Source organism: Suricata suricatta, chromosome 2 (assembly GCF_006229205.1).
Source record: "Suricata suricatta isolate VVHF042 chromosome 2, meerkat_22Aug2017_6uvM2_HiC, whole genome shotgun sequence".
NCBI classification, from domain to species: Eukaryota; Metazoa; Chordata; class Mammalia; order Carnivora; family Herpestidae; genus Suricata; species Suricata suricatta.
Window position 1 is genome coordinate 22,260,842 of NC_043701.1, and position 18,465 is coordinate 22,279,306.

General features: G+C 40.2%; 1 protein-coding gene across 6 annotated transcripts in view; it reads right to left on the reverse strand.

Moving 5' to 3' along the window:
* Positions 1-18,465, reverse strand: part of NRF1 (nuclear respiratory factor 1) — a 146,777-nt gene that overhangs the window by 95,332 nt on the left and 32,980 nt on the right. The window contains exon 1 of one of the 6 annotated variants that reach the window (XM_029923588.1): positions 16,564-16,639. The exons of the other annotated variants lie outside the window; for them this stretch is intronic. The gene's annotated coding sequence lies outside the window, so the exon portion shown is untranslated. Of the gene's footprint in view, positions 1-16,563; positions 16,640-18,465 lie in introns of those variants that run through there. 6 annotated transcript variants of the gene reach the window in all.

Sequence of the window (18,465 nt, forward strand, 5' to 3'; positions counted from 1 at the left end):
GAAAAGCAAAGTAAAAAATCAAAACCCCCACTTCTATTTCATATAATTAGACTTATACAGAAATTAGAAGGTTAGGTACCAACTAGTTAATCACCTAATTTCACAGCTATCTGAAGTGGCAATTGTAATATAGCAGCTTATCTATGATACATTCAAGATACATGATATAATTTATTACTTGCCCATAAGCTAAAACACAACCTGCTTAATACCTTTCCTTAAATTCCACCTCTATACTACAGTATACTTGAGGTCCATGCAAAAAAGTAGCTACTTTTTATATAGAAAATGGATGATTAAGTCTTCGTATTTCTTAGACTAATGGAAGTTAAGCTTTATTTTTTCCCCAAATACTATCACTTAAATTGGTTATTCTGCTTATAAAACTGTGCTTCTTATAAACCTTGATATGATACAGTAATTCTTTTAAAGTTTTATTTATTTTGAGAAAGAGAGAGAGAGAGCAAGCAGAGGAGAGACAGAGAGGGAGAGAATCCCAACTACGCTCTGCACTATCAGCACAGGGTCCAACATGGGGCTCGATCTCATGAACTGTGAGATCATGACCTGAGCCAAAATCAAGAGTCCAAAGCTCAATGGACTCAGTCACCCAGGTGCCCCATGATGCAGTAACTTATAAAGTAGTAACATAAAGGTTTGTACTTCTATGACAATTGTAATCTGTCCCCTCTTCCCCCTCAACCTACGGAAGTGTGTTATCCTTAAAAAATTTTTTCTGAAGCATACATACATACATACATAATATGATATTAAATTAAAACAGGTTCATATTATATATATTACTTTATAGTTCATTTCTTCATATAACAATCTATTTAGACATTTTGACATGTCAAAACATACAGATCTTTCTAAACAGCTGCAGTATATACTTCCTTGTATGGATGTGCCATAATTATGTAATCAATCACCTACTGATGCATAGCAAGGCTGCTTCCAAATGTTTACTATTATAAACATCAAGGCAGTGAACATCCTTGTACATAAAATTTTGCATCCTGGGTACTCAATAAACTGAAAAATATTACCATACGATTCGGCAATTCCACTTCTCGGTATATAAGTACAAGAACTGAAAGCAGGGTCTCAAAGGGCTCTTTGTACGCCCACTTTCACAGCACAATTATTCACAACAGCCAGAAAGGTGGAAGCAACCCAACTATTCCCTGATGGATGAACGGGTAAACAAAATGTGGAGATATATATAGAGACACATACACTAGAATAGTATTCAGCCTTTAAAAGGAAGGAATGCAAACTAAAAAGAGAAAGAACTTCTTGACTTTTAAAATATACAAAAAATCTACAGCCAGCATAATATTTAATGCTGAGAAACTAGAAGCTTTCCTGCTAATATCAGGAATAAGGCAAGGATGTTCCCTCTCACAACTCCTTTCCAACACTGAACTCGAAGTCCTAGACTAGTCCAGTAAGACAAAGAAAAGAAATAAAAGGTGTATTGAGGGAAGGAAAAAAAAATGTGTTTGTTCAAGATGACATGATTGTCTATGTAGGAAATCCAAAAGTAGCAAAAAAAACCTCCTGAAATGAATCAGTAATTACAGTCATGTTGCAGGATACAAAGTTCATAGACAAAAGTCAATTGCTTTCCTATATTCCAGCAATAAACAAATAGAATTTGAATTTAAAACTTGATGCCATTTACATTAGCAGGCAAACACACAAACAAAAAACAAAAAACAGAATACTTAGGTATAAATCTAACAAAATATGGACAAGATCTAGTTGAGGAAAACTACTAAACTCTGATTAAGGAAATCTAAGAACTACATAATAGAAACAGATTCCATGTTCATGGAGGAAGACTCAATATTGTCAAGAGGTCCTAAACTGAACCATGGATTCAATGCAATCCTAACTGAAACCCCAGCAACTTATTTTATAGATATCAACAAAGTGACTCTAATGTTTATATGGAGAGGTAAAAGACCGAGAATAGGAAACATCATATTGAAGAAGAACAAAGCTGGAGGAATGATATTCCTCTGCTTCAAGACTTATTATAAAGCTACAGTAATCAAAAGCAGTGTGGAATTAGTGAGAGAACAAACAAATCAATGGAACAGAATAGAGAGACCAGAGATAGATCCCCATAAATACAGTCAGCTGATCTTTGACGATGAAGCAAAGACAACACAATGGAGCCAGAAAGAGTCCCCTCAACAAATGGTGCTAGAACAACTGGGCATCAGATGTCAAAACTGAATCTGGAGAGACTTTACCCCAAAAATTAACTCAAAATGGATCAGAGACCTAACTTTAACATGCAAAACTGCAAGACTCCTAGAAGATAACATAGGAGAGAATTTAGGTGACCTTTTGCTAGGGTGTCTTTTTTAGAGACAATATCAAATGTTTGATCCATGAAAGAAATAATTGAGAAGCCAGACATCATTAAAAATTTCTGCTCTATGGAGAGTACTTTCTATCAAGATAATGAGAAGATGAGTCACAGACTCAGAGAAGATATTTGTAAAAGTCATTGGATAAAGGACTATTTCCCAAAACATACAAAGAACTCTTAAAAGTAAACCATAAGAAAATGAACCACCTGATTAAAAAATGGCAAAAAACCTGAACAGACACCTCACCAAAAAGTTATACAGGTGGCAGATAAGCACGTGAAAAGATGTTCAATCAGGTCATTAGGGAACTGCAAATTAAAACAGTGAGATAGTAACATACATCGACTGGAATAGCTAAAACCCAAAATACCAATACCACCAAATGCTGGTTAGGATGTGAAGCAACAGGAATTCTCACTTATTAATGGTGGGAATGCAAAATGGTATAGACACTTTGGGAAATGGCTTGGAAGTTTATTATAAAACTAAATATATTCTTACCACACAATCCAGTAACTGTGCTCTTTGGTATTTACCAAAGAAGCTAAAAATTTACGTCCATGAAAAAACTTGTAAAGAGAGGTTTACAGCATATTCATAACTGCTAGATCTGGGAAGTAACTGAAATAGCCTTCAGTAGGTGGATGGTTAACCTGTGGAATATTCAGATAATGGAATATTATTCAGCACTACAAAGATAAGAACTATTAAGCTATGAAAAGACATGGTGGAACCTTAAATGCACAGCTAAGTGAAAGAAGTCAATGTTAAAAGACTACATATTGTATGACTGCAACTAGATGAAAGGTCTGGAAAAGGGAAAATATGGAGACAGTAAAAGAATCAGTGGTTGCCAGGGATGAAAGAATCAACAGGTGAAGTACAAATATTGTAGGGGGGTAAAACTACTGTGTGTGATATTATAATGGTAGAAAGTATGTCATCGTGCATTTACCCAAACCCATAGAATGTAAAACACAAAGAGCAAGCCATAATGTGAATTACGGGATGATAATGGTATGTCGGTGTAGGCTGACCTATTAGAACAAATGCACCACAAAAAGGAGAGGAGAGGAGAGGGGAGGGGAGGGGAGGGGAGGGGAGAGGAGGGGAGGGAGGAGAAGGGAGGGGAGGGAGGAGAAGGGAGGGGAGTGGAGAGGAAAAGAAAAGAAAATTCTGACACATGTTACCACATAGATGAACTTGAAGATGCACCACTAAGGAAAATAAGCCAGTCAAAAAGGACAAATACTGTATGATTCCACTTAGATGAGGTCTCTGAAGTAGTCAAATTCATAGAAAGTAGAAGGGTGGCTGCAAGGGGCTGCGAGGGGAGGGGAAACGGAGGGACTGCCTCACGGGACAGTTTCAGTTTTGCAAGATGAAAGGAATTCTGGAGATTACACTACATGAATGTACTTGACACTACTGAACTATACATTAAGAAATCGTAGGTACACTTTGTGTTATGTATATTTTCCCACAATTAAAAAAAAAATCCCTGACACCAGTGTATCTACTGTATGAAGGATAAATGACATCACAGAGCAGAATACTAAAACTAGCCCTTATTATCTTAAAAAAAAAAAAACAACAAACCTTTGTATAGTGTTTGGTTTAAAAAGGGGGGGGTACAGGGACACCTCGGTGGCTCATGTGGTTATGTATCCAACTCTTGGTTTTGGTTCAGGTCATGATCTCATGGTTTGTGGGATCAAGCCCCGCATCAGGCTCTGCACTGACAGCACAGAACCTGCTTGGATTCTCTCTCTCCCTCTCTCTCTGCCCCTCCCCTGCTCATACTGTCTCTGTCTCTCTCAAAATAAATAAACTCAAAAAAAAATTTTTTTTAAGAGTACAATACTCTGAAATAAGTCAGTCAGAGAAAGATAAATGCCATGATTTCACTCATATATGGAATTTAAGAAACAAAAGAAATGGACAAAGAAAGAAAAGAGACAAACCAAGAAAACAGACTCTTAACTACAGAGAACAAACAGATGGTTACCAGAAGGCATGGGGGGGATGGGAGGAATACATGAAGGGGATTAAGAGTCACTGAGTAATGTATGGAATTGTTAAATCACTTTATTGTACACCTGAAACTAATATAACACTGCATGCTAACTATACTGGAATTAAAATTTTTAAATAATTTTAATCAAAAAGTTCTTAACAGTAAAATTCCCCAGTGAAGAGTACATATATTTTAAATTTTGATGCTTACTGACAAGCTGTTTAATCTCTACTTGTATAACCCATCCACCCATCCACCCCCAATCTGGAATTCAACCGGCATGCAACAGAACCCAGCACTGCCTATCTAGAGTTTACCAGTAAAAGAAAGGCGGCCAGACAGATACAATCCTTATGCCTACAAGTACGAAGAACATACTTAACTATTCATGCAAAATTCTTCTATCATTTTTATTCCTCTCTATTGTAGTAAAACTCTCCTTTTCCTTCCTGAAGACTTCTGTAATTCTTGGTTTCTCTGAGGGATTGCGTTCTTTCTTTCTTTTCCCTAGATGCCTACCCCCATCCCTACCCGTCCAGAGAGCTTTCTTAAGCCCCATCTTGTTATGTCTTTGTTCTTCAGGTCAACTGGCTCCATGTAGATGACTAGGGTTTCACCTTTCAGAGGCTCTTGATTTCTGTTTAATATTCTTGTGCTGTGTCCAAGAAGAATTTTTTTTGCTCTAACTTTAAATCACCTCCTATCACTCGCACACCACTACACATAAAACAACTCATCCTTCTAACTCTGATCCTTAACTTTGTGACCATTCAGTTATCTCAAGGAGTATTCTGTATTTCAAAATAAAATTCACTTTAATTACAAAATAAAATAACCACATGATGCCTCAAGTCCGAAAAGGTTAGGAATCACTTGGCTACCATTTGACCCCCTCTCTCCACACGTTCTTTCTGCTCGGAGTCAACTCCTCAGCCCTGTATCTCTGTGAGGCATAATGCCTGCAGGATTGTTCCTTCAAAAAGAACTTTGGAAGATACCTGGCAAAACAGAATGTATTTAATAAGAGAAAAATAAATAAATAAAATAAGGTAAAATGTTAACATTTGGGAAATGTGGGTAATGAGAGATCTTTATCCTATTTTTGCAACTTTTCAAAAAGTCTAAAATTATGTTGAAATAAATTTCTTCTTTCTACCCCCCCCTTTTATAAGAAAGGTATCTAGTAAGGTTTCTTCCATATCCTAAGTTTAGTGTATTTCAGAATATTCAAGGGACTAGATCCTACCCCCCAGGTTTGCACATATCCAAATGCAATTTGAACACACTAGGTTGCATAATTAAACACAATGTATGTGAGAGGAAAACACCATGAAAATACTGTTTTCCCATCCATTTCACTGTGCTTCTAGTGTGAGAGACAAACTACTTAGGGCATTTTTAAATTCTGGGTTCTTCAAAATTGTTTTTAAATGATTTGGGATTAGATGGCAATCTAACTGCTTTTCAAAGGGATTTGTCCGCTGTGCACTTGGTGTAATGGATTTCCATTCTTTCCTGCAGAATGCGGTTCGCGGCCTAAATCAATAGGGCTGTCTGTCTCACAGGCCTGTCGCTTGTGCCCAGAGCCTCAGCTCTTCCCACCTCCCTCCCCACCCCACCCTGCAGCCTCTCCAGCCATGTTTATTCAGCACTCTGTAAAAAGCAAAGGCAAAGATATTTCAGACTTCTCTGAACCAGAGAGAATGATGCTTTCGATGTTTTCATAAAATAATACTTAAAGTAGGGTGTTCAAAGCCAGATATGACTGGTATACACACACTGCTGGAGGTCATCATTTCTAGTAAAACATTTTAGCTTTCGTCCACTCAGGGTTAGATTCTGTGGACTGCAACACTGATAGGAAATGCTAATAAATGAAGACAGATAGTCAGAATTTTTAAAAACAGCACAGGCTATTACCAGATGTCCAGGACACTTTGGACAAGTTACTTAACCTCCAGGCCTCGATTTCAACATTTGTTTTTAAATGAAAAGAAAATGATACTACCTGTCCTCAAAGGATATGATAGTAAACGATATCATCCAGATAAAGTGGGAAACGGTGCCTGGGATACAAATGCTCAATGTTAATTACGATGATGACATCAGATTTCCTCATACCCTTTATGGTCATACCCTTCTTGACTCAATTCCTGACTAGTCTTAAAAGGACTAGGCCTCAGTTTCTTCATCTTTATAGGAGAAATCCAGCTCTGAGAATATGGTTATCTTAATTGTGGGCAAAAGATTTTGAGTCTGGCATCTTAAAAGACCTTCCTTATTATACTAACTTTAGCAACTGAGATACTGTCCTCCTAGACATAAGGAAACTGTAGAGAACCCACAACTCCAGCATAATTTCATGAGAGCGCACAAAATGGAAAGCCAGTAGATGAATCCATCAGTGACTCTTCCAAACAGCCGTGAGAATCAAGGTGAAAACAACTTGTCGCTTGAAATACCGCATCCAAATGAAGGTATATGCGGAGCCAGTGATGTCCAGTAGATTAGTCAACACTCCATTCAAGAAAGTCATTCCCAAAACAATAACAAAGCATTTAATTAAGTTTACTAAAACCTCTTTCTTAGCTGGATCATCACGGGTTTGGGGAGAAATGGTCTGGTATAGAGGAGTTCCTGCTCTTTCCATTCTGGGGCAGGAAGGGCAAGACTGAAAGGTACTGAAAAGGGCACAAAAAAACGGATTTGCCTGTCTCCAAGCACCCTGGTAGTTGAAGTCAATAATGCCTAGGAAGCTACCGGAATTTGGATGACATGTCCAACAGAGTTCAATTTAATCTAATCCACACACAATGGATAAGATTAAGTGTAGAGTATTAAAAAAAAATCAAAGTATAAAGAGCAGACCAGGAAATCTAATCAAGGTAGAACTCAATGTAAAGGAAAGCACTAGTCTAATCAATAGCATTATCATATCAAAAGAAAAACTGCAAGAACTGGTGAGGGGAAAGTCTCAGGGCCTGGCTGCGTCTACAGTCCAAACCAGGTCTAGGAAAACCAAGAGGTTCAATTTATCTCAGACATGGCCAGAATCTAAACTCCATAACTAGGATAGAAATTTCATACAACAGAAGAGCCTTCCTCAAAAAAGCCTAAAGTTAACAGTAGGATTTGATTCTTGGAAGTATGTAAAGAAATGGATCAAAATCTCAACACAGCAGGAAAAAAAACCTGCACAAGAAAGTCAAGGTGAAAAGGAGCAAGGGTAAAATGTAGCTTAATTCTGAGTAATAAATGGAGCTTAAGACAAGAAGAATCCATTTGACCTTCCTAGGAATATTCTCTTTCAAATAGCCCACGGGTGATACTGGACTTGAAAAAAACACCCTCTCACACCACTGGGCTCTCTAAAGGAGGGGAGAGAATGAAGCCATGGTCATGTAGGCAGGTCATTGTTTTCCATTTTCAGACTCCAACTATAGGTAAAAACGCAGAAAATTAAATATAGTACAAAATAGCATGTAAGGGTTATGGACCATGACCATGTAAAAGCACAGAAAAAACGGAGAGAAATGAGGTAAGAGAAGGGGTGGGTAGTGGAGGAATGGCTAGGAGCCATCTTCACGCAGCAAGGGAGTCAGGAGATGCTGTCAAGAGCTAATGGAAGGGGCAACTCAGTGACTCAGCCAGACTCTTGATTTTAGCTCAGGTCATGATCCCAGGGTCGTGGGATCAAGCCCCACATCAGGCTCTGTGCTGAGTGTGGAGTCTGCTTAAGATTCTCTCTTTCTTTCTCTCTCTCTGCCCCCTCCCCCTTCACTCACTCACACACACACACACACACACTCACACACGCTCTCGCTCTCGCTCTCAAAAAAAAATAAAAAAGCTGATGGAAGAACTCGGTATGATGATGTAACCATCAATACTAGACAGCGGCTCAGGGAATACTGTGAGGTACTCCTTACACAGAAGGAAATCAAAAATGCCAAGTCTGATAAACCAAAAAGTGGAATTGACATATTATTTAGGGTTATGCGGTAGTTATTGTTTGACAATACCATAAACAAAATAGTTAAATTATAAACTGGTTAAATTATAAAATGGTTAATTATCTCTGAAAAGTAGGACTTTTCAGGAAGTAGGAAAGAGTGTGGCAAAGGCTGCTGATTTTTATTATAAACCCTTCTACTTGATTTATCATGAGTGTATACTTTGACTTCTACCAAAATGAACTTCTAAAATAACTAGAAGATAGCCTTCCAAATTGAGCTTTTTGGAATTTACGTGACACACTATAGCAAACTGTCGCTAGAAAATCAAGCTCCTGTCTCACTCTATGAATCAAGAGAACAGCACAGTGAAGTTTAGAATCCATACTGCCTTGCAGAAGAGTAACTTCTTAGTTCGGAGCATCTGAAAGTAACAAAATTCTCCATGACTGCAATCACATGATATTTTTCATTCTGATATGTTGATAAACTTTGTAAATATTCATTCATATTAGTAACAGCCCAAGAATCCAGTTAATAATCGTGCTGTTAACCTAATATGTGAGAAACACAAGCTCACTGCACAACGTCCTAACTATTTAAGTACTGTCAAAACAACACAGTGAGCTCTTGAAGGCAGTGCTTGGGTCCATCAAGTCTCTCTGAATAGTAGCTGTCATATTTGCTCTTTAATAAATGTTTGGGTGTATAATTGGTTGCATGTTTTAATTACTAAAGCAGAACCCCGCATCACAGTTTCTGTAATGTCCCTATACGGTTGTGATGGCTATTCATCTCTTGTCCTTCACTCCCAAGCCCTTCTATTCTTGTGCTGAAGTGCTGGGTACCCAGCTTTGGGCTGGGGCAGCCCCCCTTTACCAGGCTTGCCTGCCAGTTTCCTGTTAGGTTTCCCCAAGGGGAGACAAAAGTGTGAACTAGGAAGAGAGAGAAGGGGTTTCCTTGCAGTTCTCATTCCCATCAGTGTTGCTCCAGCAAAGAGGACAGCTCTATCTCCCAACTCCAGTTGTGCCCCCCACACACACCAGTGAGTGAGTACCAGCTGCCTGGCATCCCAGTCAGAGATCCGGTTACCAGCTGGCAAGGGGCTGGGGGGAGCAGTGGCTCTGAACTCCTAGAGTCTTCTCTTCTGTCCCTCCAGCCCTGGGGTTGGTGGCTGCCTCCCGTATTTCTTAGTATCTGGATTACCTTGGTGTCTACTTTTTGCCCCTTCAGTCTTCCAGGCCCTGGATAACCCATTCCCAGAATTAAATGCCCTGGAAATACCTCCTATGGTTTACGAGGCCTGGATTGATATAAAGGGAAGAAACTATGTACCCTCATCAGAAATAACTCAGAGGGTGCTGGTAAGCAGCAAAACTTTATATTGCCTTGTATAAGTCAATATAACAACACGTACTGGGGTGCCTGGGTGGCTCAGTCGGTTAAGCGGCCGACTTCAGCTCAGGTCATGATCTCACAGTCCGTGGGTTTGGGCCCCGCCTCAGGCTCTGTGCTGACAGCTCAGAGCCTGGAGCCTGCTTCAGATTCTGTGTCTCTCTCTATCTCTCTCTTTCTCTGCCCCTCCCCCTCTTGCTCTCTGTCTCTGTCTTTCAAAATAAAATAATGACATAAAAACATAAAAAAAATTTTTTTTTAAGTACTGATATATACTGTCAATAAAGTAGATGCTAAGGACATTTTCTGGTAAGACCACCACTAGGATTTGTTTCCACACACTGATGGAAGTTGATTTCAAAAATCCTGAGTCTGATGAGTCATTAAAACAAGGCTAAGTTAGAGAGTGTAATATGACTTATGCAAAGAGAAATGTAACACTTAGAAGAAGAGGGTACAGACCCGGAGGCAGGGGATATAAATATAAACTTGTATCTGTTTGAATGGATTTTACCTATTTTTTTTTTTATTTTTAATAAACTCTACACCCAATATGGGGCTTAAACTCAGCACCTGAGATCAACAGTTGCATGCTCTACCGACTGAACCAGCTTGGTGCGCCTATAACAGTAAGTCTAACATCCCAGAAACCTTAAAATCAACATCATGGTAATATAATAAATGTATTTTTATGGAAATAAATAGTGACAAACTATTATTAACAAAAAGATTTGTCATATCATCATTCAATTAGTAGACTACTTTAGGGGTCTGTACCAATCAAAGAAAATGTGGCAGCAAAGGCCGTTTTGACCTTCATCTATCGCTCTAAGTTCTGGGCAGGCTGCACAGATCTCCACACATCTATTGAAAATCCACAGCGGGCTCTGTCTATAATTTCCAGGGTGGCTTACAGCAGTTTAGAGTTGTTATTTTTTCTTATAATAGAACTGGACACAAAGTGTACGAGGGTATGCAAAGTCTCCTCTCCATTCCATCTCACACCCGCTTAAAGGCCTAACCTCACTCCTACAGCGAGGTGGTTAAGAGTACAGAGTCTGAAGCTGAAGTATTATTGGATCCATGTCTTTGTCCTGCCATTCACTGGCACCTTAGAAAAGTTCCACTTGACTTCTGTGCCTTAGCTTCATCAGCTCTCAAATGGGGAGAATAATAGAACCTACTTAATAGAATTACTGAGGACCAAATAAGTTAATAGGTACAAAGGCTTAAAAAGCCACATGGTATATAACAAGTCCTATGTAAGTGTTACCTATTATTATTATTATTATTATTAATTCCACATAGAAATATAAGGAAAGCATAGAAATGCCAAAAGGAAAGTTACATGATTTATTTTTATATTAGGAAAAAAATGCTTATAGATCACAAACCAAAAAAGTTTTGGCCAGGGGCACCTGCCTGGCTGTCAGGGGAACATGTGATTCTTGATCTTGGAGATGTGGGTTCAAGTCCCGTTGGGTGTAGAGATTACTTAAAAATAAAGTCTTTAGGAGCACCTGGGTGGCTCACATGGTTAAGCGTCCAACTTCAGCTCAGGTCATGACCTCATGGTTCGTGGGTTCAAGCCCCACGTCAGACTTTGTGCTGACAGCTCAGAGCCTGGGGCCTGTCTTCGGATCCTATGACTCCTTCTCTCTCTGACCCTCCCCTGCTCACACTGTCTCTCTCTGTCTCTCAAAAAACAAATAAAAAACAAAAAATAAAATAAAATCTTTAAAAAAAAGTTTGGGCCTAATAAGGACCTCTATCCAAGAGTAGTTCTTGATCTTTTTTGGATTATGAACCCTTCTGAGGATATGTGAAAGCTACAGACCCCCTCCCTATAAAAATGCATATATACACAGAATTTTCCAAAATATTACAATGTTCTTAGACTCAAATCACAAATTACTTCATGATAAGGCATCTATACCAAAGCTGAAACACTAGAGGGTGCCATAACCAAAGAAAAATGTAAAAAAGCACAGGGAATTTCAGATTGCTTCAAAGTCTTCAAATGAAACTAATATCCTTCGACAGAAAAGAAGAATTGGGTGAATCTACTTCACCCAATGCTTTAAAATACATGAACTCTACTATAGGATCTAGATGGGCACCATCCAACAGAAATTTCTGCGATGGAAATGTTCTCAATTTGCACTGTCCAAAACAGAAGCCACTAACCACATGTGGCTATCGACCCCACAAAAATGTGACGACGACGACTAAGGCATTAAAATTAAAATTTTACTTAGTTTGAATTGATTTTAACTTCGATAACCACATGTGGCTGTGGCTACCAGACTGAAGAGTGCAACTCTATGTTCTACTTTTAATTTTTGAAATGGCTTGCTTCTAATCACAGGCATTATACAGCTTTGTTAAAGAAACTTCTAACAGAGTAGGTTTATACAATAATTCAGACCAGGGGCACCTGGGTGTCTCAGTCGGTTAAGCGTCCAACTTTGGCTGAGGTCATGATCTCACAGTTTGTGGGTTCAAACCCCACGTTGGGCTCTGTGCTGACAGCTAGCTCAGAGCCTGGAGCCTGCTTCGGATTCTGTGTCTCCCTCTCTCTCTGACCCTCCCCTGCTCGCGCTGTCTCTCTCTCAAAAATAAATAAAAAACATTAAAAAATTAAAAAAAAATTTAGACCAATCTGTCCCTCGTGAAAATTCAGCATTGCAAAGGTAGAAAAAAGACTGTCAGCTGCCCTACAGATGTTCACGACCAAAAAACAAAGCTTCCTTTTACCCAGTATAGAAGACCCTACCTGCCCAATTCCCCTAGTGTGTTTCTTAATGCCCCAAGTTATAAGAGCTTAAAATAGAAGTCCAAATTAATAAAGTTAAGAAGCCATTGCTATTTAAAAAAGCAAAATCACATTCTAGTGAAAAACACACCAAGGGGCTGAGGGAGCCTAGAGAAGACAAGCTGCGAGGACATCGAGTGGTTCTTGCGACGGGAAGCCTTCAGCCAGTTTGTCAGGTGCCAGAACAAAAAGAGGCAGAGGCCACTGATCGTGAAGTCACACAGCATAAGAAGGGGGCGTCCATGACCATCCAGATAGCGGCCTCGCGAAAAGTCTGGGGACCTAAGGAACACAACTCTCAGCTGCCTTCACTCCAGATTCTTTCTTTATACTACGATCTCCTCTGCTAAAAATAAAGCAAATGCGAGGTGCCTGGGTGGCTCAGTTGGTTAAGCGTCCAACTTCGGCTCAGGTCATGATCTCACCACAGTTGGTGAGTTCAAGCCCCACATCGGGCTCTTTGCTGACAGCTCAGAGTTTGGAGCCTCCTTCTGATTCTGTGTCTCCCTTTCTCTCTCTCTGCCCTTCTCCCACTCATGATCTCTCTCTCAAAAATAAATGAAACATAAAGAAAAATAAAGCTAATGCTGACCCACCTGCCAGAGAAATGTAGTCTATCCACATTGTAAAACATCTCACAGCTCACAACCCTGTGTCAATCAGAGCGCCCTGAATGGGAAAAGGTACCTAATTGAATGCTGATGACAATGATAAAAAGGATTAGAAAACGTATTTGCAACTATTCAGATGCTTATTAACAGCCATAAATATCAATAAAAAGCCGATGAGTTGCTGAAGCTATCCCCAGACTAGAAACAGGGTGGACAGACTAGAAACGGGCGGACGGGGAGTTTAGTATGCCCTGGCATTTGCTAACGGGTCAGAACGCAGCTGGCTCTGTTTTACAGAAAAATCATTTGTCTACAGCTGCTCCCCACATCACCAAAAATCAAATAAGTAGTTGTCATGGGATAGCAAGATCAGAGGCTGCCTCAGTTTCCATGAAGGAGAAAGAACTGAAATTGCTAGAAGGAACATCCCTCCATCTCAGGCACAAAGGACACTTTTATTTCAGATGCTGCTTTCTGTGAAATATAGACTTGTTGCCTGGCTGCTTCTGGAGGGGCCTCAGTCCTGCTGGACCTGCCTCCACACAGCCAGCATTCCGGGACAGCGCTCTGTTAGATCCTGGCGGGCAGTGCAACGCATCGTTTTTCTCTGGAGAGGACTACACTAACACTAGTCTCCGGATAAAATTATGAAGGAAGAAGTGTCGGTACTGCAGATCTAGGAATCAGCAATTCAGTCATCCTTTCACTTGTTTTAGAAATATTCACTGGGGCAGCTGGGTGGCTCAGTCGGTTAAGCCTCCGACTTCGGCTCAGGTCAGATCTCACATTCGTGGGTTCGAGCCCCACGTCGGGCTCTGTGTTGACAGCTAGCTCAGAGTCTGGAGCCTGCTTCTGGTTCTGCGTCTCCTTCTCTCTCTGCCCCTCCCCCTCTCATGCTCTGTCTCTTTCTGTACCAAAAACAAATAAAACATTAAAAAAAATTTTAATTAAAAAAAATTTTTTTTTTTAAATATTCACTGAAGGGGCGCCTGGGGCGTCCGACTTCGGCTCAGGTCATGATCTCGAGGTTTGAGTTCGAACCCTGCATTGGGCTCTGTGCTGACAGCTCAGAGTCTGGAGGCTCTTTCAGATTCTGTGTCTGCCTCTCCCATGCTCATGCTCTGTCTCTCAATAATAAATAAAAGCGTTAAAAATAATTTTTTGAAAAATACTCACTGAATTCTTATCAGGTACTCCTAGATTATTTTAGCAATAGCATTCCAAGAAAAACTGGGACTGGCAGCTCTTATCTTATTTTTAGTTAAAAAATGTCTTGTTATAGAAGCGACTGTTTAGGTAATTGAGAAAACACAGGTGAGAAAAACCAAAACCTGAGTCACTACCACCTCAGATGGCCACGTTACAAAGTTAACCATGTGGTGTATGTTTCTAGCATCCTTCTTACCCCTGCTGCCGAGTTTCTTATATGGTTGGTTTTGTTTTCTTCACTTTAAAAACAAAAGTGAGGCTACAGTGTACATACTATTTTATTTAAGATTTTATTTTTAAGTAATCTCTACACTCCACGTGGGGTTTGAACTCACAACCCTGAGGTTAGGGTCACATGCTCCACTGACTGAGCTAGGTGTCCTAAGTGTATGTACCATTTTATAAATATTTTAAAATTTAATATATAATAAAATTGCTTACGTGATTAACATTTTCACATCAGTTTTTAATGTTTACAGAGCATTTCCCTGTGAAATTGTACAGTAGTTATTTTACTAATTCCCTAAACATTCAGGTTGTTTCCAAATTTTCACTATTATAAATGGCACTGTGATGACAATTCTAATATTCAATAAATACCTGTTGAATAAATGATTTACTGAGTCTCTACATAAATCTGATTATGTCCTCAGTTTCTAAAGGACGTGAAACTTTGTCTAATCACAGTTATAATTCTGGACTTGCGATCACAGCAGGCATGGAAAAGTAAATGCAGTAAAAACAGCAATCTAGACATAAAAGTAAGCACATAACCTGGCAGTGGATGGAGCCCAGAATGAAAATACCAATCTTGACAATGAAAAAGGAAGGCATGGCCCCCAGAAGGTAGAACATAGGAATAAGGAAGTAAGTGAAGGGGTACCCACATCATTTTACAAAATGACAAGTTGAAACCATATTGAAAGTTGACAGATCTGGGGTGCCTGGGTGGCTCAGTTGGTTGAGAGTCTGGGTTTGGCTCAGGTCATGATCTCACGGTTCGTGGGTTCGAGCCCCACATCAGGCTCTGTGCTGACAGCTAGCTCAGAGCCTGGAGACTGATTCAGATTCTGTACCTCCCTCTCTCTCTGATCCTCCCATGCTCACGCTGTCTCTTTCTGTCTCTCAAAAATAAATTTTAAAAAACATTAAAAAAATTTAAAAAAGGAAGTTGACAGATCGAAAAAATAAAAATTTATCTCTTACAAGTTTAAAATTAATTAATCAGTCTAAAAATAATATAAATATCAACGAATAGGAGATGGAGAGAGGAAGAGGCAGTAAAAGTGAGTTAATTTTTCACATCAGGCTGTCAGTGAGAAGCCCATTCAGATCCTCTGTCCCCTTTTCTCTCTGCCCCTCATTCACTCAAGCCCCTCCCTCACTCATGCTCTCAAAAATAAATAAACCTTAAAAAATTTAAAAAAACAGAAATAGGGAATATTAAAAAACAGAGGGGGAAGGGGACAGATGATCTAAAGTGGACTCTGTGCTGACAGCAGAGAGCCTGATGTAGGGTTTGAACTCACGAATAGTGAGATCATGACCTGAGCTGAAATCAGCCACTTAACTAACCAGCCATCCAGATGCCCCAGTGAAACAGCTTTTAAACACTGTCTTTAGATGGTAAGATTGGGAATGGGAAGAAAAGAGGTGAGGCAAGGGACATGTTTTTTTCACCATAAGCTTTCCCCTCCTTTCTGATTTTTTAACATCCAGATGAGGGCTGGTTAAAGAATTTGTTAACTACTGGGGTGTCTGGGTGGCTCAGCTGGTTGAGCATCTGACTCTGGCTTTCAGCTCTGGTCATGATCTCATGGTTTGTGGGTTCAAGCCTCATATCAGGTTCCATGCTGGTAGTGCAGAAGACTGCTTGGGATTCTCTCTCCCTCTCCTCCTCCTCCTCCTCCTCTCTCTGGCCCTCCCCCACTTTTGCCCACCTCCAGGCTCATGCTCTCGTTCTCTCAAAATTCACTTTGGCTCCCATTAACTATATCCTTCTATCCTTTTTCTTTTCTTTTCTTTTCTTTTTTGAAAGAGCGTGCAAGTGGGAGAGAGGGGCTGAGAGAAAGATTATATTAAGCAGGTTCCAAGATCAGCATGGAGCCCAACGCAGGGCTTGATCCCACGACCCTGGAATCACAACCTGAGCCCAAATCAAGAGTCAGATGCTTACCTGACTGAGCCACTCAGGAGCCCCTGTATCCTTCTATCTTGATAGCTAGTCAGACTCAACTGCACACAGAGCTTTCCTTTAACCAGAAACAAAGTTAAAAATACATTAAGACCTTGGAGACCATCTAGTCTGATTTTTCTCGTTTTAGAGAGTTAGCTGAGACCCAGAAGAGTTAAACGAAGCACTACTCGAAGTCCCGTCTCTAGTTAGTGGCACAACCGACATTCAAACCCACATCTCTTGCCCCCAGTCAAGCGCGCCTTTCGTTCCGGCAGAGGCCTAGCCTGTGTCCTGCGGCGCGGTCTATACTATTGGCTTGGGCTCCTCAACTGCTATCCCACACTATTACGTCTGTATCTTCAAGCCAAAATTTGGCTTTTACTCAGGGTGCAGTGAGTTTGTATTATGATAAATTTGCGTTATAAATATGCACGTTGGAGGCAGCTGGGTGGCTCAGTCAGTTAAGCATCGGACTTCAGCTCAAGTCATAATATCTTGGTTCGTGAGTTCAAGCCCCACACGAGGCTCTCTGCTGCCGGTGCAGAGCCCCCCTTCTGATGCTCCTTCTCCTTCTCTTTCTGCCCCTCCCTCACTCATTCTACCTCTCTGAAAAATATATACACATTAAACAATTATAAATCTACATGTTAAAGTACTTTTCCTTTTTTATAATTTTTTTTAGTGTTTTTTATTTTTGAGAGATAGAGAGAGACAGTGCAAGCAGGGGAGGAGGTTAGAGAGAGGGAGACACAGACACAGAATCCGAAGCAGGTTCCAGGCCCTGAGCTGTTAGCACAGAGCCTGACACGGGGCTCAAACCCATGAACTGTGAGATCATGACCTGAGCTAAAGCCGGCCACTTAACCGACTGAGCCACCCAGGTGCCCCTGAAATACTTTTTCAAAACTGCACCTGCAGTCACCCACCCCAGGCTTTCTACAATGTTTCCTGATCCCCCCACCATCCCTGCCTGAAAGGATACAGCTCCTTTGAGGACTGGCCTCTAAAGCCGAGAGGCCTCATGGCATCCTTCCCAGGCGCAGGAGTATATGCATGATGTCTCCAAAGCCATGTCTTGTGAAGCGATGTCTTCCGTGAGCACCAGGATTGGCAACTGGTGTCATGGTTTTCCTTCAGCCAGATTAAATGATTTAGCTAACTACAGTCTCACTTTTAACAGATGGAAAGAGAACAGGTTAAAAAAAATTTTTGAGGAAAAGGGAGAATTGTGCACGTTACTTTTGTTTGTAATGATTTATATCATTTTATAAAAATTGTTTTAAAATTGATCTTTAGGGGCGCCTGGGTGGCTCGGGTCATGATCTCACAGTGTCTGTGTTCGAGCCCTGCCTCAGGCTCTGTGCTGACAGCTCAGAGCCTGGAGCCTGTCTTCAAATTCTGTGTCTCCCTCTCTCTCTGACCCTGCCCTCCTCATACTGTCTCTTTCTCTCTCTCAAAAATAAATAAAAAACATTTAATAAAATAAAATCTATTTTTAAATGGTATGAAAGTCCCAATTATTTATATAGATTATGGAAAAATGAAAATAAAAACTGGTAAAACGGGGATGAGACCAATCACTGAAAATCAAGTATATGCAGAGTGGTCAAGAGCTAATAACCAAAACTCCAGTCAGTATCTACTGTATTTGTACACAATTTATGGATGGTGTATTTATTGTCTTGCTAATTTAAAATAAGTGGTACTGGATGGTTCAAGAACGGTTTGTGAGAACTGAGGCTGGAAGGCAGTCAGGCAACTAATTCAGGGTCCCTGAGGAAGCACTCATGGGCACCCGAGCTAAGACAATGGGGAGGCAAAGCATGTGGTAAATATCTAGGTGGTGAACATGCAAAGAAAGGACTTAGTGAACAATGGGATATGAACAGTGAGAGCAAAGTC